This window comes from Antennarius striatus, chromosome 13 (genome assembly GCF_040054535.1).
Source record: "Antennarius striatus isolate MH-2024 chromosome 13, ASM4005453v1, whole genome shotgun sequence".
Classification (NCBI taxonomy): Eukaryota; Metazoa; Chordata; class Actinopteri; order Lophiiformes; family Antennariidae; genus Antennarius; species Antennarius striatus.
The window spans coordinates 12,308,955-12,334,371 of NC_090788.1; the positions used below are offsets into that span (position 1 = coordinate 12,308,955).

At 42.3% G+C, this 25,417-nt stretch overlaps 1 pseudogene; it reads left to right on the forward strand.

Moving 5' to 3' along the window:
* The first annotated feature begins 169 nt into the window (after positions 1-169).
* Positions 170-24,197, forward strand: LOC137606468 (uncharacterized; annotated as a pseudogene).
* Positions 24,198-25,417: the final 1,220 nt, after the last annotated feature.

The window sequence follows — 25,417 nt, forward strand, 5'->3', positions numbered from 1 at the left end:
AAGAACAAGGGAGATGTGCAGAGTCGTGGCAACTGCAGAGTAATAAAGCTGATGAGCCATTCAATGAAGTCGTGGGAAAGAGTGGTTGAAGCTAGACTAAAGGCAGAAGTGGGCAGCAGTATGGTTTCATGCCAAAAAAGAGTACTACAGTTGCACTATTGTTTTGAGGATGTTGATAGAGAAGTACAGAGAAGGCCAGACGGAGCTGCAATGTGTTTTCGTAGATCTGGAGAAAGCTTATGACAGGGTGCCCAGAAAGGAACAGTGGTATTGTATGAGGAAGTCTGGAGTGGCAGAGAAGTATGTTAGAGCTGTGCAGGACAAGTTTGAGGACTGTAAGACAATGGTGAGGTGTGCTGTAGGTGTGACAGAGGAGTTCAAGGTGGAGGTGGGACTGCATCAGGGATCAGCTCGGAGCCCCTTCTCGTTGGCTATGGTGATGGACAGGCCAACAGACGAGGTTAGACAGGAGTCTCCAAGGACTATGATATTTGCAGATGACATTGTGATCTGCAGTGAGAGCAGGGAACATGTGGAGAAGCTAGAGAGGTGGAGGTTTGTCCTGGAAAGGAGAGGAATGAAGGTTAGCCGCAGTAAGACAGAGTACATGTGTGTGAATGAGAGGGACCCAAGTGGAAGAGTGAGGTTACAGGGAGAAGAGATCAAGAAGGTGGAGGATTTTAAGTACTTAGGGTCAACAGTCCAGATCAATGGAGATTGTGGAAAAGAGGTGAAGAAGCGTGTACAGGCAGGATGGTACGGGTGGAGAAAAGTGTCAGGTGTGATGTGTGATAGAAGAGTTTCAGCTAAAATGAAAGGAAAGGTGTACAAAACTGTGGTGAGACCAGCGATGTTGTTTGACCTAGAAACAGTGTCATTGAGGAAAAAACAGGAGGCAGAGCTGGAGGTAGCAGAGATGAAGATGCTGAGGTTCTCTTTGGGAGTGATCAGGAAGGGTAGGATCAGGAATGAGTACATCAGAGGGACAGCACATGTTAGAGGTTTTGGAGATAAAGTCAGAGAGGCCAGACTGAGATGGTTTGGACATGTCCAAAAAGCGATAGTGATTATATTGGTAGAAGGATGCTCAGTTTTGATTTGAACTGCCAGGCAGGAGACCTAGAGGAAGACCAAAGAGGAGGTTTATGGATGTAGTGAAAGAAGAGATGATGGTAGTTGGTGTGAGAAAAGAGGATGCAGAAGACAGGGAGGCAATTGATGCGCTGTGGCGACCCCTGAAGGGAGACGCCTAAAGGAAAAGAAGAAGCAGCAGAAGGCAGGGTTTTAAAAACAGATGACCAAACAGTTGCCTTCAGATGGAAAAGCAAATGATACGTGAGAAATAATAATTTAATACATTAGAGATATCTATAGAAGCTTTACTGAACAAGAGATTACTGAAGTCTGTTTCCTCTATTACGCTACTCACTGCTTTTGATGGCCCTCCCATCAAGTACGTTCCTTTGGTAGATTTTACAATGATGCAATGATGAACTTTTAATGTGACTCCAGAAGCATCCCATCCACTTCCATCATATTACATATAGGAAGGGAAGCCCAGCTACAGCCACACCATTTCCAAATGCACCACTGCCAGCTCTGGTTACATCTGGTGGACAACAATGGTGATCACGCAACCTGTGACAAAGAATAAAAGACATATAGTAATGAAAAACAGCAGCACCAGTTCCAACCAGAGCTTTGAACCGGTTCATGGAACGAAAGCGAAAACCGGAAACTTTTGTTATTTTGGCTGGAACGAAAACAAAACCAAAAACTTTATATGTTTTAATGTTCCGGAACAGAATCGAAACAGAAAATAATTGTAAACCAGTTAATACCATTTTTTTTTCATTCTTGAAAAAAATATTTGACCTCATGTTTCACTTCCTGTCATTCACTGAACGCGGTATGAGAGCGGAGGGAAGTAGCGGTTATCAGCAGCAGTTAAGAAAAGGGCAGTCTTCAAGTCACCATTTATTCATAACAGGTAAACAGTGTGTCAACCTTAAAAATGTATGATTTAGACATTAACTCATTGGCTGCAGTGATTTTCAGAGCAATGTGTTCCCGTACTGCCAGCCCTTTGTTGCAATGTTGAGCTATGGGAGAAGCACAATGAAGATCTGTTGTTCAGCAATAAATGACATGGTGGAAGTTATTCTTGTCTTATTTCATGTAATGTCTAAGTAGGAGGCATAAGTCTTAGCTACAGTGATATAACTTGTATAAAGCAGTGGTGTAGTGCTGTAGTACTGTTTACTGTAGGGTAGGGCCTAGGTATAATTATAGTATATAAACTAACTGCTTTAGTTGCAAATTAAATTTAAAAGTCCTTAAGTCATCGTATTTTGCACAACATTTGGCTCATTATATAAAGAGGCACAGTCTAAATAACGCAATTTATTTCTGTACTTTAACCGGACACAAGCGCGCAATATTGCTCAGTGCATGGTTGCTAACGGAAGCAAAAAGCTGACTGTGGTTGGACTGTGTTGTACTACGTATTTAAATTTCAAAAAATACACCGACATTTTTAAAATATATTTTTATTTAATTATTTTTTGATAAATCTGTGCTAAATCCTTCAAAGTCCTCATCTTCGGTCTGGACTGAATAGCTCGGCAATTTCACTATAGCTGACCATCTGGTTTCTGGGTGGCTGTCCGGTAATGATGCCGGCTTTTGGGAAACATCGGACAAAAGTCGAAGCAGACCCGTTAGTCCAGGTTCCACAATCCACGCACATATTGTGGGGGCGTGACTCGTGGTGTAACTCGCTCGGCACTGCCTCCAGTCCTGGTAAACGTGTGTTCACTGTCTCTCATCCATCGCTCAACGACGCACACAGCTTAACTTTAAAGGCTGTTTACACCGATGTCCAGCGGTTGGAGTTCTTTTGTTAATCCTCCCGGGATAATGGCAAGCTCTGAATTCAGCCGCTTGACGTGGTTTTTTTACATCAGCGGTGGTGTGGGCGTGCATGGAGTCACAGATCAAGAGAGTTGGCGAAGCGTGAAAAAAGCCACCCGGTCTTTTTACGTGAACCGGAACAACCGGAACTGATAGCCTGGAGTTTACATGTTGCGTCGTAGTCGTGTCTCTTCGCTGATGCCATTGTCGGGGGTCTTCAGCCAAACAAATGTGGTTAAAGCATACCTGTGGTACAGTACCGGCATATACCCTATACCGGTACCTACCGGAGGTGTGCCGAACGTAGCCTCGCGTCATGTTCTCTAATTGGTGTATCGCTGCTGGCGTACGTAGTGACGTAATACGTCCTACGTCGGTGGACAATGGTCGTTCTCGTGGATCACTGACTAAAATTACACAAAAACATTTTACAGATTTTGGAACTCAGTGTACACATGAGACTTAATGTTAAAAGAAGCAGCATTGATTTTTGAGAAATTTTAAGGCTTTTAAGCGCATCTTATTGTGCGCAAAATACAGCACCTACATATTTATATTTACAAGGAACGTTATTAACCGGTTCAGGAACTTTATTTTTTTGTTCTATCCCGGTTCAGGAACGTCAGTTTATGGGTGGAACACAAAATCGGAAACGTTATAATTCCGTTTCTGTTTGCCACGAATCAATTGGCAAAAAATTCTGGTTCAAAGCCCTGGTTCCACGGCGTATGTATTGCTCTTTCCAGCTCTGAGCGTGCATCATGGTTCTGTTGAAATGCTGTGTGGCCAATCTGAAGACAGTTGAGCATCTCAACACTGATTAGTTATTATGGTCTCTACACATATGTGCAGTTTTAGTAGGTCTGATTGCAAAACAACAACAGCTGTTTAATGTTGACAATTCATACCCACACAAATCCTTAAATCATTAACAGTCAAGTTGGCAAGTTATAGGCCTGTGGGTTAAAACTTGCAACAAACAAAACTGACAAACTTGATGTTGGTCTGATAAAAAAAAAAGTTGACCAGGTTGAGTTACACCAAAATCTACTACTACTGCTGCTTCTACTACGAATTCTACTACTACTGGTTACTACTACTACTACTACTATTATTACTACTACCACTAATACTTCTAAAACTACTTCTACTATACCATCAAAAAACCCATTTAACCCCGTCGTAAGTACACACCCTCACACAGTTGACCAGCAAACTGTCAGTCATCACACATGCACACCCACACATCCACACACACAACCTAGACTGGGTGACTGCTAATGAAGCCTGCCCTTGGATAAGAGGGGCGCATGGCCATAGCTGGTAGCACAAAGGAATAGTGAAGTTTCTGTGTTCCTTTCCTTGTGTTAAGCATGTAGAGCAGCGATCCCCAATCTTTTTTGCGCCAGGGACCGGTTTAATCTAAGACATGATTCTCACGGACTGGCCTTCATTTGCTTGATAATCGTTAATGATGCCAGGACAGCTGTAGTCTAATAATAAATCATCCGCAGTGATTTTATCTAAAATGCAGACATCAACAGACAATAAACAAGAGAGGAGTGAAAGAGGCCATCCACGTCAAAGTGGAGAAGCCATCTCCGAATAGAGGGGGTGGTCTGCGACATCACCTTTCTCCCATTTACAATCATGTCCTTTTGAAACTCCCAAAAAGTTTGTCTCAGCAGATTGACCCAGGTGATGTGTCTCATGCAAATGACCCTCATTAGCATACAAAGGTGTAACTCACATCTCAATGACCCCCTTTGACATCCTCTCCATGGGGAGAGGATGTCAGTCAGTATGGGCTCAGTGGGCCTGTGGCAAAAGTAGTGCCTGAAGTACCTGGGTCTAAAAACAGAGTCTACAAACAACCCTCATAAACAAATAGATGAGCCGAATAATATCTGAGCTAACGCTATTGGTAAAGCAGCACACTAAGCACTACCTGCTTGTTAATAGTTGTGTATAGCAAATAACCATAACCGATTCCTGACCTGGGATCAACAGTGATCTTATTGTCAAGCAGAACAAACAAAAATGCCGTAGAAGCACCCTACAGAAGGGGTGGAGAAGGAAGTGACAGGACATGAACAGTCCCTTGAGCCTGGAAGTGAGAGATTGGGAGAGCGATACTGCTCCTTTACCCCCCTCACCTCATACACTGACAGAATGATGAGCCAGGCAGAGTGCAGCATGGCAAGCCTACATGCATTATATCACAAAACTACATATTTAGTTGCAGCAGTTTATGAGTACATGAGGAGGTCACCACGTCATTTTGGGGCCTTCTTGGTTAACATAAAATCACTCGTTTTTGAGACTTTCACCTCCATATCTGCATTTACATTCGTATGCATTTATATTTATGTCAACTGTGTTGGTATACTGTACCTAGTACACAACATTGTCCTTTCTTTTTCCCTGAGCATATTTTTTTTGTTATTGACTTAGAGTGGTGAGGTTGTGAGGATGCTTCACAGTCTTGAGCTGTTGGCACCACCTCTTTCGGAAACTCTCCCACATTGACATCTGGACCTTATTTCTTAGAGAAGCAGCTTCACATTCTCCATTATTTGTTACTGAGTATACCCTGATGTTGCTGTGACCATTCTTGTCAGGCACCTGTGATGTTTTGAAGCACCACTAATATAAAAGGCAATCTTGAGAAGAGATGAAATGTGGTGAGAAACAACTTTCTTTGATTAAAGATTGAATCAAAATATTATTAATTACCGTATATTTGAAATCATCAAATATTATTACTGGGATCATTAATTTTCTTCAGCTTCAGTTACTGAGATTATTTTAATTATAGCAGTGAGATTAAGCATCTACTACACGTATCAAAGTATTTTCCATTGTTGAGCTGCAAGGAAACATTTCTACTTATCTAGCCCTTTTTCATATGAGTGTGATTTAACAAATATTTCACCTGTCAGGTTACTCAATGAAATTCAACAGACCAACAAACATAAACATCCAAAATAGCGACACAACAAAATATTCAACTGCTTTTCTGCTAAAGATTTGGCCTACATTGAAGGCATTGTGCAGTAATTGTAATAATGAGGTTGCTGTGAGTGTGTGTCTATTAGATAGATAGATAGATAGATAGATAGATAGATAGATAGATAGATAGATAGATAGATAGATAGATAGATAGATAGATACTTTATTAATCCCGGAGGAAATTGTATTCACTACATTACATCCTACAAGAGCAGTACAGTTAAAAATCAATCAATCATAAGGGAACATTTTGTTGGCTGCTCTCAATGAGAGGTCAGCACGGTGAATTTTCCATTATGAAAAAGATTTTAAAAAGTGCCTGCTTGCTAATTGTCACAAAATACCCCAATAACCTGTTAGGCAAGGCAAGGTAAGTGTATTTATATTGCACACCTTCTATACAATAACAGCCGAGGGATGTTTACATGAACATTTTAACTACGTTTTTCAGTATAATCTCTGCTCAGAAAGTGTAGTTGTCTATGAAGACAGAGATAATCAAAGTTCAGTTGTTCCACATGTTCTAGTTCTAACTAAATAATAATTATTCTGCCTACATATGACTCTTTGATGTCCATTAACTCTATTAAATTCACACTAGTCTGGAACACCAGAAGCCCTTGAAGACCAGCAGGGGGTTGTGCAGGAAAGCTGGTTGCGATAAGGGAAAGTCATTCTCTGAAGCATGTGGACTAAAAAAATCACAACCAAAGATTTACCTGCTGACTGAGTGAGGATTTACTGGTGCTTTGTTGGCTATTTGGGTATTGAAAGATTAAAAATGTTGAACATATCAAATACAGCATAGTCACGTGATTTTTTAATACTATAATGATCCCTATGGGGCAATTATCCTTCCCCTCATATATATTCCACACACATATAGAAGCCGTAGCACTCATACGAACACCAGCAGTCTTTAAGCATGCAAATTGGAAGAGAAAGATGGTAGAGCGGCGGGCAGCCACGTAGCACCCAACCAGGAACTTGTGAAGTTTAGTGCCTTGATCCAGGGCATCTCAACAGTGCAGGAGGTGAACTGGCGCCTCTCTAACTACCAATTTGCACTCCATGGTTTTGGTCCATGCTGGTCTTTAACCAACGACCCTTTGGTCTCCAAGCAAAAACTTATTGGACTGAGCTACTGCCGCCCCATTTTAGTGTTAAAGTTAAAATGTGATGCTTTAGTGAGCTTATCTTAAGGTTTAAAGTGTGTCACCTTGGTTTCTGGGTTAGTGTCAGGGTGCTTTTTGTTGGGGAGGATGGTGGAGGTGGTCACCCCCCCCTGGTTTTTACAAATTCTAGCCTTGCGGGGTGTAGAGGCTAAGCCAAGCTTTAAGACACTGAGGTATTCCACCGCACTGACATGAATTGCACGTTCATGCGCTTTCTTGTAATCAAAATTCTGGCGTGCCACTTTATGCTTGACTAGTCTGTTATATTTTGATTAAATTAAATTTCCATCAAATAGAAATACATTCAGCTTTCAGCAGTCAAAAAACTGTTGACACTCCCGGTGCAGAATCCTAACCCGACCAACATTGGTTCCTACTTATACTTGAACACCAGTTATCCCCAGGAGGCTCAATACATCATTTGGCTCCTACAGACAGTTTTCAAACAGGAAGCCTGTAGTCAACAATGCTGGCAGTAACTTTCAGTCTGACTGAAATTGTTCTCAGTCTCGATGTTCACGAACATCAAGAGACCTTTTACATGAGGCTAAATTGTCTTGCTATGTTGGCGTGATCAGCCCTTATCATTGTCCTGAAGCCTTATTAGGCCATCTTCCATGTCATGGCCAACACTGAAAATTAAGTGCTTCATGTCTTATTAAGTTTGTGTTAAGTTTGTATTAAATATGAATGTTGTACTGGTCGGAATTTAGGCTCATAGGGCTAACTGATTGATTATGGATTGCTTATTTTTTCATGATCAATTTTTTTTTTTTTGACAAATCACACCTTGGTTAGAATGACTGGAAAAATATCAAGTTTTATCGGCAATGTAGCCACCATGACTTTCCAGAATTCATGTGTGTGATTGTTCTTGATGCTTAGTAAAAGGTGTCATCTGCTTTTGATTGGAGAATTTGATTGCTGTTGTTGTCCAAAATCAAAACCAATGTTTCTCTCTGCATTCTTCTATGCAAGCTTACCACAATACCATGCTTTACTTTGTGTAGATGAGAATTGAAAGTATCCTCTTATAAAGTAATTTTTGGATTGTGATGATGGAGTTTGGATGACAGAAAGAGGTGTACCAAGTAAAATGAGAGATGAGTGTGACAGTGTAAGTCGTAGAAAACCAAGGAGTGGACCCAAAAGACGAGCAGAGGCGAAAATTCAAAGTCCAGGGTCTGTAGCTCAGAGCGTCTGAGAGTGAGTCAAAAAGCAAGGCTGGTGGCAGGAGAGAACAACAAGGAGGTACATGTGAACTGCATGGCAATCAACTCGACTGGAATAAGAGCAGGAGAGTTAATGATGAATTGAAAGCAGGTTGAAGGTAGATAGAGCGCCATCCCTCGGCTGCACAGTCATGAACCAGTCTGCAACAGAAAGCAAAATAAATATCCACAGGAAAAAAGGTCCTACCAAAATAAAAAAAGTGGAAACTAGAACAGAAAAAAATTATGGCTTCAAAATAGATAGATATACTTTAATAAACCCCAAACTGGGAAATTTACAGGATACAAGTCGCATAATCACCACCATGACACATAGAAAGTTATGTTAATGCTAAATTATACTGTGTTCAGTATATTTTCTTTAAGATGCAAAGACAAGTAATAGAATGCTAACATGGATTGTTGAATCATTTGCTTAGATAAAGGCTGCTGACATTCTCAAATATTCTAATTACGAATCAGTTGACAAGCTGCATACAAAGTGCATATTAAATATATTTCCAAGATATGAATATAAAAGCATATGGATATAAATATGTCCAGGACAAATGTGACGATTATGGCATGTTATTGCTCTTTGTCCAATCCAGGGGCTGGTGGAGCATGATTCATTTTATATTTGCAACAAAATGGATGCCTCATTATCATTTGCTCATCATCAGGCATGCCTTGAGCTTTGCAGTTACATGAAATTAAACTCCCACAATGTTAATGTTTATAAGGATTTAGATTTTGTTAATAGAGCTTGGCTCCTGGTAATTTCTAGAGGCAGGTACGTATATACACAATTCATTATTTCGATTAAAATCACCGTAGTGCATACAAGAATTTCTGTTTTTCTTTGTATGAGGCCCGTTTAAACATGCATAGTATAGCTGCTATTTGAATGCAATATGAGTCCATGTATCATTTACAATTTCCATGCAATAAGGGACTTACAGCATAATAGCATAGACGCAATGAGACAGACCCTCAAAAGAGTTTTCATTCCTTAGAGGACCAGATCAAAATCCAGAAGAATCTGCAGAATAACAGTTGAAAACAGCAATCTGGTTTTGTACACTGTTTCTGTTTATACAGTGTCTCATTTACTAAAAAGAAGACCAATTGAGTAATCGTCACTAATTAGGACTGAATACTGATATTTTTTAAATGAAAACATGACACTTATTGTAGTGATGTCAGTCACAGACGCCATCAGTATGGGTTCCACTTCCAGTAGTAAATTCATTCATTAGTGAATGAGTAAATTGTGAGTTAATCCAGAAGCAGCAAGAGAGCTGCTTTCTGTTGAAGTTCATGCATGGCACTGTACAGTGATTCAAGTTCAAGCCACCATGCATTGGAAGCTGATGGGCCACGTCACAGGACATTCCCTCACAGTCAATACTTTGTGACCAGGTGGATGAAGGACCCAAATATAACATATTTGAAAAGAAATGTTCTCACAAAGTTCTTATTTAAGAGCAGTCTTATGACATTAAACGCAGAACTCACTATTCTCTGTTCCTGGCTGTTCACATGGCAGGAACAGGGAAAAATGAGGCAGAATAAATCCAAAAAGACAGAAGTAAGGTCAAAACATCCTGAGCAGAACTTAAAACCATCCTGTGCCTAAATATGTAGGGATGGTCCAAAACAGGCAGGGTTCGTAAAAGTAAAATGTGTGAGGTGGAGGTGGTGGAGTTGCAAGAACCAGGGGGCTTTCTAAAACAGGCTTGATGCATTAACACTGTTGGTTGAATGTGCATGGTGCAAGGAAGTTTCACTGCCAGAAATCAATCCAAATTAAGAAAACACTTGAAGTGATGCTGCATATTGCAAAGCACAATTGTGCAGGAGTTGCAGGCTTATGCAGAGGTATGAGATGGCCATGGCTGATGGCAATGTAAAAAAACAGAGAAGTGGCTTCAGGGAGAGGCAGGTATCTTGAGCCTGACCTTTTTAAAACACTCACTGAAAAATATTCACTTGACTCTTTCTGACTCTAATCCATGAGAAGAAGCATCTGGAAGTAATGCCAAGATAAACATCCTTCCATATCTAACTGAAGAACTTCCATTGATAGTGATTAGAAACTGAGCAACATTTGAAAATCTTATTCTTTCCATTTTCATATATATCACAAAACAAATAAATGTATGCTATCAAACCCTCATATCTGCCATTATCAGTTAAATCACGAACATGCATTTTTGATGAAACATTATTGTTTTGATTAAAGAATAGCTTGTGTTTTTGGATTACAAACTCATCTGTTCGAGATATGAATTTTCGTAAAAGTTCAGACATGTGCTGCATGTTCTTTCTATCAGAAGCACTATGTTAAGCTTAAGTACCTTGGTATCCAATTATCCAGTCACAACATTTCATCTTCCCCTGATAGCTAATCATTTGTGGGATGTATTTGCCACCATCTGATTTTCATTACCAAATAGAAATAACACACCTCAACCCAGGCAGCTACACTTCCTGAATTTATTTCGTTGAGCTACACTCCTCACCACCACCAGTGTCCAGGCTCCCAGGAAGGACATTTCCTTCAGACCAGAAGCCATATTTCGTTGGATGGCTTCCAGTAGTGGTGTATTTCCTGTGGGGGTTTAAGCACCAAAGGCTATTCTCTGTTTCACAATGAATTATTGTTTTTAATTATTATTACTTTATTATATTTAATATCTCAGTGTTTCTCTGTAGTTTATTCTGATTGAAATGGATTTAGTTCACAGACACAGCAGTAAGAAAGGGTTATGTGATCAAAGCCGCCATATAGAATTAACCACTCTAATCATTCCTCATGTCTGTCCAAAAAGGCTGTATGACCTTTTCATAATATTTTTATTTATATTTAAATTTGCCCCATGCAGCATCTACGAGGTGAAGGCCAAACACTGCTAATCTGATTTCTTCAAGGTGGATGTGGAGGGTATTTCGGCAGTGGCTCGGCGGTAGAGCCACTGCCTCGCAGACAGATCACCCCAGCCTTCGGTGGATGGAATCCCACTCCCGCCTGCCAGGCGCCGTCCCCCCTACAAGCTGCTCAATTGGGGCGCGTTTCAGAAGCCGCTGCCCGTCACTCTGCCTCCCGATGTGTGTAGTTTGATGTGTGTACTAACTGCATGCTTACAGGCTCCCTTGTGTGCTGTGTTTCAGGGGGCCTGTGTATACACTGACTGTAAACTAACACAAAAACATGTATACACCTGAGTGACAATGTAATTTCCCTGCAGGGATTAATAAAGTATACTTCTTCTTGTTGTTATGTCAGAGATACTATGCGGTCGCTGACAAAATATCTGTAAAAGATCAAAGTGGACATAAGTGGCATGAGCAAAGACAACTGACTGCAAAAACAGGAGATGACAAAAAGGCAGTGGAAACTCTACCCAGCCGCTCACCTGTATGCCAAACACTCTGCTCCAGTAGAAGAAAGGCTGTGCTGACTTTGTGGCAACCTTTTGAAAAACATGGCCACTAATATAGCAACATACGCCTCATCCTTTAAATTCCTAGGAGAATAGAGCTAACATTTCACTCCACTCCTTTGTCAGTTAGTTCTGGCATTTCACTGAGAGGGAAGACAGATGCCACAAGTGTTTCCTAGCAACAATGCACTGCAAAGTCCCCCCCCACCTCTGCACCCTCCACACCCCTTCAAACTCCCTCCTTCCCTGAGCTACGAGTTGCAGCAATGCACCACTTGCCAAAGACCTGAATTACATTCTAATTCTCGTGGCTATTATTCCTATCCCCTTTAGTGAATGTCCAAACCTGCAATAAATGATACTCAGGCTCTTGACAACTATAAAAAAGAAACATGAGGCTTTCATCTGTCACTGTAGGCTGATGAAATATTGACAGAATGCAGCTATATTTCATCCTTAAATCCTGAGGGACAACTCAGACTGAGCACCCATGCCTTTACTGTTTTGTCTTCATTTTACTCCTATTCCTTCAGTTGCTAAGGTGTAGGGAGCATTTGACAGGCTTGGATTGAAGGATTCAATCTCCACATTGGGCCTAAATCAGCTTCATATACTCAGTCACACCCATTTGAATGTTTTGATTTACAAATACAGTATATTCAGAGTCATGTAACCAATCTGGCCAGAGTGACAGAAATCACAAGGGTAGAGGGATAAAGAACAAGGCTCTTGTGGATGCAGACAGGTGGCACTAGAGTCTGAATGATATCTTCTCTATGTCCATTGAGGGAGGGCTTTCAAAGGGTGTGAATGGACTCACAAAAGTCTGGTCACATATCATTATCACTCTAGGATCTCAGGAAAAAAAGACCACATTTAAGGAAAATGTGTCATTTAAAATATGCAAATGCCAAAACCTACTATAGCTTTATATACAGTACATGGTACTAGAATCTAAAGATTTATGGTCTTACCTGCATGAAGAATTGACAGTTGCATGCATGGCACATACTTTCATAAAATGAAAGGGACTGCTTGCACATTGGTTGCTTTAATCACGGTGAGAAAGTTCCTGGTTTTGATATGTGAAGTTAACATGTTTTCCCTATGGCTGCAAGGCTTGCCTTTGGTTCCTCAAGCATCCACTATGCACCATAGATGAACTGGTACCTTGAGTGTGAATGGGTGTCTGTGTGTCAACCCCTACGATGAACTGACCTGTCTAGGTTACAGTCTGCCTCTAATTTGGTACAAGTATTGCATTTGGATCCATAAATATAATCTGATGCTCTAAAATGGATGTGTGCTTCCAGCACACAATACTGTATAGCCAAAAGTATTCGCTCACCCATCCAAATAATCATTGTTCCAATCAGGTGGGACAATGATATCGCGATATCATTGTTCCACCTGATTGGAACATATCTGGGATCCCACACATCCAATTACTTCCATGGCCACAGGTGTAGAGTAGAGTTGAGTAGAGTATAACTTTATTTATCCCTTAAAAGGGTTCCATCAGGGAAATTAATTTCTTCGTCGCACGCAGCACAGTGAGTACACAAAAGACAGAAAAAGCACACAGAAAGCAGCACATAGAAAGTAGTACAACACTAAATAGAAAGATTAATAAATAACCCATCAAGAATATACAAATAGAAAATCATAAATGGGCATAGAAATTAAAAAATAAACAGTACTAGTTAAGTATGGGTAGAGTGAAATGTCTATAGTGTTTGCATTGTTTTTGCTGTATTGTTTCTGTCATCCTTCAGCCCTCGTGTGGACTTTCTTCTTCATTTCCCCTACAGAGGAACTGAGAAGTTGTATAAGTAGTATGAGCAGGTGTATAAGATAAAGCGCCGAGACATCCAGACTGCTTTTAGAAACATTTGTGCTCAAACAAAGACTTTGCTGAGATACATAAACATGACCAAGGGAGGGGGGAAGGAGAGAAAAGATAAAGTAAAACTGCATGGATGAGGGTCAGACTCTAAGGACAGAAACATTTGAACTGTCCAAAGCAGTGGAAGATGTCACATATCATGACTAATCATGAAACTTTCATGAAATAAACTTTGATCCATTAAGCATAGTTTTATTATCAGTACGGAGGAAAGAGAGGATATTAATTACATTGTGGTGGGTGATCATTTTGTTGAGGAAAAAGGACAAGGAATGTAACATGAGATGAAAGACCAGAGTGCTAAGTCATTGTTGCAGAACATGATGTCAGGCGTGTCGATCTCAGTAGAATTTGAAGTCTGCTGGCAACGAAAGAAAAATAGAAAAGCTGTAAAATATTTTTTTTAATGCTGATTTAGGAATGCAGCACAAAGAGGAAAAAGGAAAAGCAAAAGTGCAGAATTATGTTTGGAGCTTTGTGATGTATATATTTGTATACGAGTAAAACCAGACCAAGATATTCCATTCATCATGGACTCACCTAAGTGTTAAACATGCAGCAGCAACCGGATGGTTTAGCCTGCACTGAGAGATTACAGTGAACAACAAAGAAAGATTGTTGCAGCTGGCTCATATGTGAGTAAATGAGGGCAATACATCAAAAGTAAGTTAAAGAAAATCTTAGCCCTATCTAACTCCCGCTCTTGACTAAGCATTATATCTCATTTAAAGTCTGTTCATTACGAAACACCTAATTACACCCACATTATCTATAATTACAGTGTTTTTACATCACACTTGCATAATAAAACTGCTTCAATGAAGCTTTAATGTATAATTATCCTTTGTGTGCCCCTACTACAGACATAATTGGTTAGAAATGGTTCTAATACACCTGTCTACAAGGCATCTGAAGAGACACAACATGAACCTTTTGAAAGAGATGGTTACTGTTTTACTGAATACAACTAATCCACACACACACTCACACACACATGCACGCACGCACACATGCACGCACGCACACACGCACACACACATGCACGCATGCACACACGCACGCACGCACTCACACACACACGCACACTGAGATGGTAATTAAGAATTAAGAAAAAAACAGGACATTAACCTGTAAACTTCCCTGCACTGATCCTGTTTAATTCTGCTCCCCCGTCCTCCTGTCTTGACAATCTTGAAGAATAAACTCTAATACTGACAGTCAATGAGAACCCACCCTTTCGACAAAACAAAAACAAAAGGACAAACGTGTATTTACAAGACACAAAAATAGAATTTTGCAAAGGGCCTAAGAGCAACCAAGCAGTCTAATAAAAGCGAAGAGTTTACAATATCGTAAGACATGACAATCCAACACTAATGCAAATTTTATTTGTAAAATAAATAACAATATTTTACTCAGCATGATAATTAGGGAATAGTGCATCTAGGGTGCTCATTATAGTCCCCTTCTAACAAGAAAGCCATTGCTCTTTTTCCTTCTTTCCCTTTCATTTTGCTCTAATTGTAGCAATATTGGTCATATTGTTTGACCAGATGATGGCAGCAATGATCCACCAAAGAGGCCGGAGGCAGCTGCAAAATATCCTAGGTCAATTACATGGCACTGTCATAAGGGGAATGTGATCATTCAAACTGTGTCACACTGGAACAGGGGTGGGGTAGGGGGTCACAAATGAAAAATAAAGTCACATGCTTTGTGTGCTAATAATACAAAAATAAAGGTTTGCCAATAATCTGAACATACACATGCAGGGGCACACGCGAGCCCGCGCACGCAAACACCCCCCTCCTCCCCCCACACACACTAACACACACACACACACACACGCGCACACACGCACACACACATACACAGAACAAGCTCTCACGCACACTCAAAACTGCCAAACAGACACTAACAGTTCAGGCCACCCAGCTAAAGACATCCCCCAAAGAGACAGAGGCCAGGCGAATAAATAAGATGTTCTCCACTCGACCAATCAAAGTGCACTTTCAGTAGCTGGAAAATAGCAGAAGTTGGTGAGATCCACAAGAGCTGGCATGGAAAGATACTGGAAAGGTTCATGGGGAAAGAGAAGCATCACACAACTGATACACAACGACAAGTGGAACTGAAAACGGACCACAGAAAAAAAGACTACTAAACAAGATGAAGATGAACAGCACTAGTCCACAATATGACCCACGCATACTAGCTGAAGAAGCTAACATCACTAATGAATGCCTACCAGCACAGATGAACAGGATGTTAAGGGATGACCCACCTAGAGTGACTAACCGATAGCAGGGCAATCCAATAATAAAGTAACCCCGAAGGGACATAACCCATCCAACTACTGGCTAATAACCAGTCTTACAGTATGATCAGACTGGTTATATACTGTCAAGTATCCTGGTAGCCGAGATGGCTTGACGCATGGCTCAATACACAGCTCTTGAATTGGTAGAAATATCAAAGCACATGGTACTGGTCAACAGAGAATATAATAAAATGTAAGAATATACAGATCCAACTATACATCGCCTGGATTAACTGGTAGAATGTTTGAATGTCTGCAACTCAATGCTACACACAGATACTGGGATGAACTGGCACCTCTCTCACTACCAGTCAACATTCCATACAGTGGTCCACATTGGACTCCAACTGACCATCCTCCAGTTCCCAAACTAGTCTTGCAGACTGAACTACCATGACCCCAAAGGACATTAAGAGAATCGATGGACTTCTCAATGAGAATGTGGAAGACAACCCCAAAGACAAACGTGAAGCTGACTGCCCCAGTTAACATCAAGTGTGGCATATACCAGGAACATACAGTACAGTGTTGCCACTGTAGATTAAATTGCATAGACCTGAACTCCCTCAGCCAGATTAGAAACAGTGGCAATGGATACAGCTGTCATGGATGACATCCTCTATGAAGAGGTTGCAAGGACGTCAACCACAGCCAAGTACCTCATCTCATCTCTTCTTCTGCTGTTTTTCCAAATCCAGGTCACAGGTTTGCCAAGTGTAAGCCTAGGGTACATCTTGGAAAAGAAGAAGAAGAAGAAGAAGAAGAAGAAGAAGAATTTTTTTTTGATTTTTGCAAAAACACTTTAATCTCATTCAAACATTTTGCAGTTTTACATTAGATGAAAGCATTTAAGTGCCTCAGAACATCTTTTCCAAACAAACTTCAATCACATTTAACATTTAGAACATTTAGAACATTTAGAACATTTAGAACATTTTACAAATTTTCATTAGATGAAATTTCAAAAACACTAAACACTCAAAAACATTAAACACCAAGAAACAAAGGGAAATACAATATAAGAATTAGTGCATTATAACAGGAAGTTTGCAAAAGTGAGGTGGTCATCAACTAAAGTGCATAGGACATTTTTGTAACACCAGATGTTCCTAAAGTTATTCAGGTCTTTTGTCAATTTATAGAAACCAAATTCTAGTTTTAAGCGACATCTGATGTTACAGCAAAAAACAGTAGCTGCTTCTTGAGCGGTATTGTTTTCAATTTTCCTCTTCCTGGTCACATGAATTGCAAGTTTTGCCTCCCCAGAAATAAAATTTAAAAGCTGCCACTTTCTCTGATTCGATCTATTGTACCCAGCACCGTAGATGAATTTCCTGATACTAAAGTTTTCATTGAACAAGTTAAAAACATTCGTTAGAAGAGTGAAGAGCACTGCAAGTCTCCCACACTCACTGAAAGTATGAAAGACTGTCTCCTGAAGAGGACAGAAGGGACACTGGCTGGACACCGCAGGGGCAAAAACAGAGACAAAAGCATTGGAACCGACGGCACCATGCAAAATCCTCCACTGGAGGTCGGCTGTTTTTTTCTTGACACAGGGCGCCAATTCTTGATGTCCTGCAGATTGGCTTTTTTAGGCAGGAGGGCAACGACCGCCCTCCGGCAGGACAGTGGCAAAGAGCCTGAGGATAGACTTTCGGTGAACACTTCCAGCATATCACATGCTAGAATGTCCCAGAAGGCTGTATAGAACTCAACCGTTAGACCATCGATACCCGGAGAACGTCGTCCCTGCATGTTCTGCAGGGCAGTGTGGAGTTCCTCTAACTCCAGCGGCCGGTCAAGTTGTGAATTTGTCTCCGTGGAGACTTGAGGTAGCTCTGCACAGAACTCCTCTAACAGTGGCTGGTTTTCCCGGTATTCACTGTCATACAAAGATGAATAAAAACTCACAGCTCGCCTTCTGATCTGTCCAGGCTCTGTCAGCTCCTGTCCTGTGTCAGACAGCAGGGAGTGAATCACGTTGGTCTGTCCATGCTTTTTTTCCAGGCCGAAGAAGAAGCTAGAGGGAGCATCCATCTCGGTGATGTTTTGTACCCTGGATCGAACTAGGGCACCCTGTACTTTAGTATCCAACAGGTCGGCTAAAGCCATTCTTTTGGACTTGAGGATTTCAGTACACCTCTGATTTCCTGTGGAAGCGCTTGTCTCCAACTCCACAATTTCAGCCTCTAGGTGTTTCATAGACCGGCAGGTGTCTCGTGTGACGTTCAAAGTATACTGTTGGCACAGGACTTTTATCTCTGTTTTGCCATAGTCCCACCACTGGCTAAGAGAGGTAAAATCAGCTTTTCTAAGTCTAAAAGTGCTCCAAAAATAACTGAAGATCTCTCTAAAGCCTCTGTCCAAAGCTAAAGTTGAATTAAAATGCCAGTATGCACTCCTAGGTAAAATATTTCCCATCACAACGCGACATGAAACCAGAGAATGATCAGTATAAGCAGCTGGCATTATATTACAGTCTTTGAAAGCATTGAAATGGTGTTTAAAACAGTAAAAGTGATCCAGCCTGGCTAAAGACACCCTGCCTTCTGTCAGGTGGGACCAAGTGTACTGTCGGCAGTCTGGATGCATCCTCCTCCACACATCCACTAGGCCACGAGAAGAGACCAGCCGTTTTAGAGTGTGTTGGGATGCTGGGTAAGGCTCCGCGTGGTTACGGTCTAACATCCCATCCTCAGTACAGTTAAAATCCCCACCCAAAATTAAAAAGTCTTCCGAACCACAGCTATCTAGCTTAGCTTGTATTATTTCTAGAAAGCCCTTCCTTTCTGCACCGTTTGTTGGAGCATAAATATTTACAAAAACCAGGGTGCGGTGTTCAAAATGTGCCTTTACTAAGAGACACCTCCCCTTTACGACATGCTCGATTTCTAGAGATGTTGGGTTAAAAGTTTTAGAGAACAAGAAGCCCACTCCACCACTCAGCGTGGTGTTGTGGTCCAGGATCACCTGTCCCTCCCACTCCTTCATCCAGTCCACCGCATTGTTGTCATCACTGTGTGTTTCTTGTAAAAACAGAACATCAATAGTTTTCCTCCTTGCTGTGTCAAAAATTAGTGCTCTTTTCCTTTCCTCTCTGGCTCCATTTACGTTTAATGTCCCCACTCTAAAATAATCTATGATAAGGGAAAAAGTTAAAAGTACCTTAAAGTAACTACACACAGACAGCCCTATCAAACCTAAGTTGTTTGCGGACTTTACTCATTTTCTTTTTGAGTCGGTATATCTCTTGGTCACTGAGTTCTGATGTTGCTCTGTTTTGAATAATTTGTTTTGCCGAATTATAAAAAAATAATTTATCAGGAAAAAACTGTTCCAGGTTCAGACCTTTCATGCCTTTAGTTTGTTGTAAAAACAATTTAAACATTTTTTCAGGGTATAAATCGTGGTTTTGACTGGCAGTGACTGGAGTGTGAAATAGGTCACTGCAGTCAGACATACATTCATCACTGTCACTACTCTCTGGAACACTCGGTGTGTTCTCTAGTCGACCAGCTTTACGTCCGTCAGGGTCAGATAAAACATTCTTCCGCTTACCGCGGCGCCTGGCAGAAGCAGGAATCCATTCAGACTCACGCTCGTCTGTGATATCTTCAGGACCTGTCTGGCTTCCTGTGTCAACATTCTCATTTTTATCACCAGTCCCCTGTCTCTTGGTACCTACTGCACTTGTCACCACCTTAGTCTCACCCAGTGTACTGTCCTCACCCAGTACACATGCCACCTCCATCCTCTCACCTATTTTTCTCACTACCTCTCCAGTATCCCCCTGTTCACCTGTCAGCCCCTCATTGTCACCCACCGCAACTGTCGCGTCACCCATCTCGCTGGGCGCCGCCCCACTCTCACCCATCTCTCCACCTGCTCTCTCAGCTACCCTGCCACCATCCTCACTTGCCCCACCTTCACTCCGCCCCCTCACGATATCACTGGTTATCACTGCTCCTACCTGCATCTGACTCCCAGTCTCGCCCCTCGGAGCATCCCTCTGATCCACGCCCCCGACGCTTCGGCGCCGCGGAGCCGGAACGGGACGCCACGGAGCGGCGGTGCGAGCCGCCATGTTACCGGGACCCGGAGCATCGCCGACGCGTTTCGGACAGATGCTAACAATGTGTCCCTCCTCTCCGCAGCCAAAACACTTCATCCGAGAGGAGGTGGCGTACCACGGGTAGTCATAGCCGTCCACTCTAACAACAAAACGGTAGTCAAATTCTTCCGTCCTGTTGTTCAGGATCATGGATACCTGTCGGCGGTGACAAATGAGATGCCCCAGATGCGGGGACTTACACCCCGACGTGACTCTGGTAACTGGCGACACAACTTTTCCGTGTCGAGAGAGTTCTCTAACCAGGAAGTCATCACTGATGAAACAGGGGACGTTCGACAGTGTGACCGTAGTCGCTGGTTGGGACAGCGGCATAACGGGCACAAACAGTCCGCCAACGTTTATCCCCCGCTCCACCAGCAGCTTCACCTGGGCTACCTTCGCCACGAACATGACGATTGCCTTGTTCATCCGGCCGGCAGACTTCAGTTCTTTATACCCGATAACTTCACCCACCGCTAGTGCTACCTCCTCCACGCCTAGAAGAAGATTTTTTTTTTGATTTTTGCAAAAACACTTTAATCTCATTCAAACATTTTGCAGTTTTACATTAGATGAAAGCATTTAAGTGCCTCAGAACATCTTTTCCAAACAAACTTCAATCACATTTAACATTTAGAACATTTAGAACATTTAGAACATTTTACAAATTTTCATTAGATGAAATTTCAAAAACACTAAACACTCAAAAACATTAAACACCAAGAAACAAAGGGAAATACAATATAAGAATTAGTGCATTATAACAGGAAGTTTACAAAGAAGAAGAATAAGAATTTTTTGATTTTTGCAAAAACACTTTAATTCCATTCAAACATTTTGCAGTTTTACATTAGATTAAAGCATTTAAGTGTCTCAGAAGAAGAAGAAGATTTTTTTTTTTTTAAATGTTCTAAATGTTCTAAATGTTCTAAATGTTAAATGTGATTGAAGTTTGTTTGGAAAAGATGTTCTGAGGCACTTAAATGCTTTCATCTAATGTAAAACTGCAAAATGTTTGAATGAGATTAAAGTGTTTTTGCAAAAATCAAAAAAAAGAAGAAGAAGAAGAATTTTTGGTTTTGCATAAACACTTTAATCACATTCAAACATTTTGCAATTTTACATTGGATGAAGCACTAAAGTGCCTCAGAAGAAGATTTTTTTCAAAAAAACAGCAACAACTCGAATCACATTTAACATTTAGAACATTTAGAACATTTTACAATCTTTCATTAGATGAAATTTCAAAAACACTAAACACTCAAAAACATTAAACACCAAGAAACAAAGGGAAATACAATATGAACATTAATACATTATAACAGGAAGTTTGCAAAAGTGAGGTGGTCATCAACTAAAGTGCATAGGACATTTTTGTAACACCAGATGTTCCTAAAATTATTCAAGTCTTTTGTCAGTTTATAGAAACCAAATTCTAGTTTTAAGCGACATCTGATGTTACAGCAAAAGAAGAAGAAGTACACTTTATTAATCCCCACAGGGAAATTACATAGTCACTCAGTTATTTTTACATGTTCTTTGTGTTAGTTTATGACAATCAGTGTATACACAGGCCCCGTGTACACTGCTAGGCCAGAAGCGCAGTGGCCAGGTCACATGCTCCAAAGAAGAAGTAGACATATACCTTCATGACACCTACAGTGATGCAGCCTGGGAGGAGGACCTAGGTGAATGCAGAGCCCTGATCAACCCACCTGCACCAACCACTGAATGGAACACCAAGGTTCCCAGTTGGAGAGAAGTCCAAACAGTGGTCAAGGTTGCTAGAAACAGCTCAGCACCTGGATCCAATGGTGTACCTTACCTGGTGTACAAGCGGTGCCCCAAGCTTTTGTACCGTCTGTGGAAAAAAAATCCTTAGAGTGATCTGGAGGAGGGGAACAGTCGCCCAACAATGGAGATCTGCAGATGGGGTGTGGGTTCCAAAGGAAGAGAAGTCAACCACCATCCAGCAGTTTAGGACCATCTCTCTGCTTAATGTCGAGGAGAAGATATTTTTCAGCATTCTTTCCCACCGGCTGTCAGACTACCTCTTGAAGAACCAGTACATCGACCCCTCTGTGCAAAAGGGGGGTATCCCAGGGTTTCCAGGGTGCCTTGAACACAGTGGCGTGGTGACACAATTGATAGCCAACGCGTACAGCTCCATACCCCACAAGCTAGCGGAGGTGTCATTGGAGAGGCACCATGTCCCTGGCAACATCAAAGTCCTCATCATGGATTACTACAACAGCTTCCACCTGAGGTTCACCTCTGGCACAGTCACATCTGAGCAGCAACGACTGGAGAAAGGGATCATCACCGGATGTACCATTTCAGCAATACTCTTTGCCCTGGCCATGAACATACTGGTCAAGTCTGCCGAGCTGGAGTGCAGAGGCCCCAAATCCAAGTCCGGAATCAGTCAGCCCCCCATCAGAGCGTTTATGGACGACCTGACAGTAACAACTGTGTCAGTCCCAGGATGCAGATGGATCCTCCAGGGCTTGGAGAGGCTAACTACCTGGGCCCAGATGCGCTTCAAGCCTGAAAAATCCAGGTCTCTAGTTATGAAGAGAGGCAAGGTGACTGACCGCTTCCACTTCTTTCTAGGAGGTACCCACATTCCATCAGTCACAGAGAAACCCGTGAAGAGCTTCGGAAAAACCTTCGACTGCTCCCTAAAGGATGCCGCTTCCATCAGGGCAACCAATGAACAGCTGGACAGTTGGCTGACCGCAGTCGACAAGTCAGGTCTATACCAGCATGGCATCCTGCCAAGGATTCTGTGGCCACTGCTGGGGTATGAGTTTCCCATCTCCACCGTGGAAGGGATTGAGAGGAGGGTCAGCAGCCGCCTACGATGTTGGCTAGGTCTGCCTAGAAGCCTAAGCAGCATCGCCCTTTATGGCAACAAGAACAAGCTGACGCTCCCCATCAACAGCCTTACTGAAGAGTTCACGGTCGCAAGAGCGAGGGAGGTTCTCCAGTACAGGGAATCCAAGGATCCAAAGGTTTCCCAAGCAGGAATTGAGGTGAGGACCGGCAGAAAGTGGAGGGCGAAGGAAGCCGTGGACCTGGCAGAGTCACAGCTGTGCCACAAAGAACGTGTGGGAGCGGTGGCTACCGGCCGTGCAGGACTGGGAACCATTCCAACAACCCAGTACAACAAGCTCAAGGGCAACAAGAGGCGGAACCAGGTCCAGCTCGAGGTGAGGGCCAGAATCGAAGAGCAGCGTTCAAGCCAGTGGGTGGGATTGAGGCAACAGGGCGCGTGGACCAGATGGGAGGAAGCCACGGACAGAAAGATCTCGTGGAACGAGCTGTGGAGGGCCGAAACCCTCCGCAATAAATTCCTCATTCTTTGATGTTCTGCCCAGCCCATCAAACCTCTTCTGTTGGGGCAAGGTTGAAACTCCAGGATGTCCCTTGTACCAAGGAAGAGGAACCCTGGAGCACATTCTCAGCAGCTGTCCTAAAACACTTGGTGATGGCCGTTTTCGCTGGCGTCATGACTGCGTGCTGAAGGCGGTTGCTGAGTCCATCCACACTGCCATCGACCAGAGCAAGCGCTTACAACCATCAAGGCGTGAAATCTCCTTTGTTAGAGCTGGAGAACAACCACCTCCCCGACCTAAAGCCCAATCTGGATTACTGGGAACAGCGAAGGACTGGAAGCTAAGGGTGGACCTGGGAAAACAGCTGAAATTCCCTGAAAACATCGTGTGGAGACCAGACTCAGGCCAGACATCGTCTTACTCTCAGAGACATCCAAGCAGGTCATCATGTTGGAGCTAACAGTGCCCTGGGAGGAGAGAATGGAAGAAGCGAGAGAGAGGAAGAGGGTGAAATATGCAGAGCTGGTGGAGGAGTGCTGCAATCGGGGGTGGCGTGCTCGATGCCTACTGATCGAGGTGGGGGGAAGAGGCTTTGCAGGGAAGTCACTCCGCAAGGCCAACAGTCTCCTGGGCATCACAGGGACACGTAAGAGGAGAGCCATCACTGCTGCTTCTGAGGCTGCAGAGAGAGCCTCGCGATGGCTGTGGATCCAGAGGGATAAGCAGTGGTTGAGTGCTTCTTGGACACGGGCCGGGAACTGATCACCCTGGCCGGGTTGCCTGGGTGAGGGGGTCTGAAGTTGAAAGACCCGAAACCCCCGGTGAGCCCAGGTACTGTCACTGATGATGTGTCAAAGAAACTGTGGTGGAAAGTTTTTAATACAATAAAATAATAAAATAATATAATAAAATAATATTTCATAGAACCAAAAATCTGGATTGTTGTGTGCGTCAAATTATTCAGCGCTCGTGAAGGTGGCCCCAGGATGTCTCGAGGTCATGAAGACGCTGCATGAAAATAATTACCGTTAGACCATATTTGGAAATGCTTGCATGACTGTGGGTATCCTTGGAAGAAGTTAGACACTGACATAAGCAGCAAGCCAGATCATTTCATATGCTATACCTGAAATTAGAATGTATGTTTCTGGACAGGGTCATCCAAAGAATGTCTGCAGCAGATATGTCCTCACAGGGTTCACGTGACTGATTATATTATGTCATCAAATAGTTTTGTGAAACTGTCGACTTGATATTTCTGGTATAGTCTGGAGGTCATGACGTACCAACTGAAAGCCCGTAAAGAACTGGTTGAAAGCAGATGGGCCGAGGTTAATACCTCCCCCTAGTCACACCTGAAGAGTATAAAAAGATATGTGATCCATTTCCTAGTTTTTACTTGAAGTTTTTTCCTGTACCCAGAATATTCTGCAACACACCGGAGGACTTTTTCATCGTCTCCAGAGCTCTCATCATGCTTAGATAAGTGTTTGTTAAACTTGTCTGTTTGTTGAACCTGTCTGTCTGTCAATATCATCGATGATGTTATTGGACTCATACTCAACCTGTGGATGATATCATTGTACTGCTACTCAATCTATACATGATTTGAATTGACAAATAAATATCTTGTATTTTACACTGTCCCCTGTCCTTAAGAAAAACGAAACCCCACCACAAAGTGGTGTCACAAACAGCGAGGGTTTCAAGACTCCATCCGCCGCCCATTTGCCTCTCCTCTAGGCAGACAGACTGCACTGCGCGCAAACATAAGGCAAGCTTTTTGGCTTAAATATTGCATTACTGTCTGTCTGCAAGAGATGCTATGGTTTCTGGTGAGATGTTTACTAAACATAATGTTAAAACACATTTGTTTAGTTAGTCTTCCCAAAACTACCAGTGTGGGTCATCATGGGTTGAGTATTTGTCTGAATATATGTTGTTTGTCTGCTTAATATCTGTTTGCTTTGCATGAAAATATT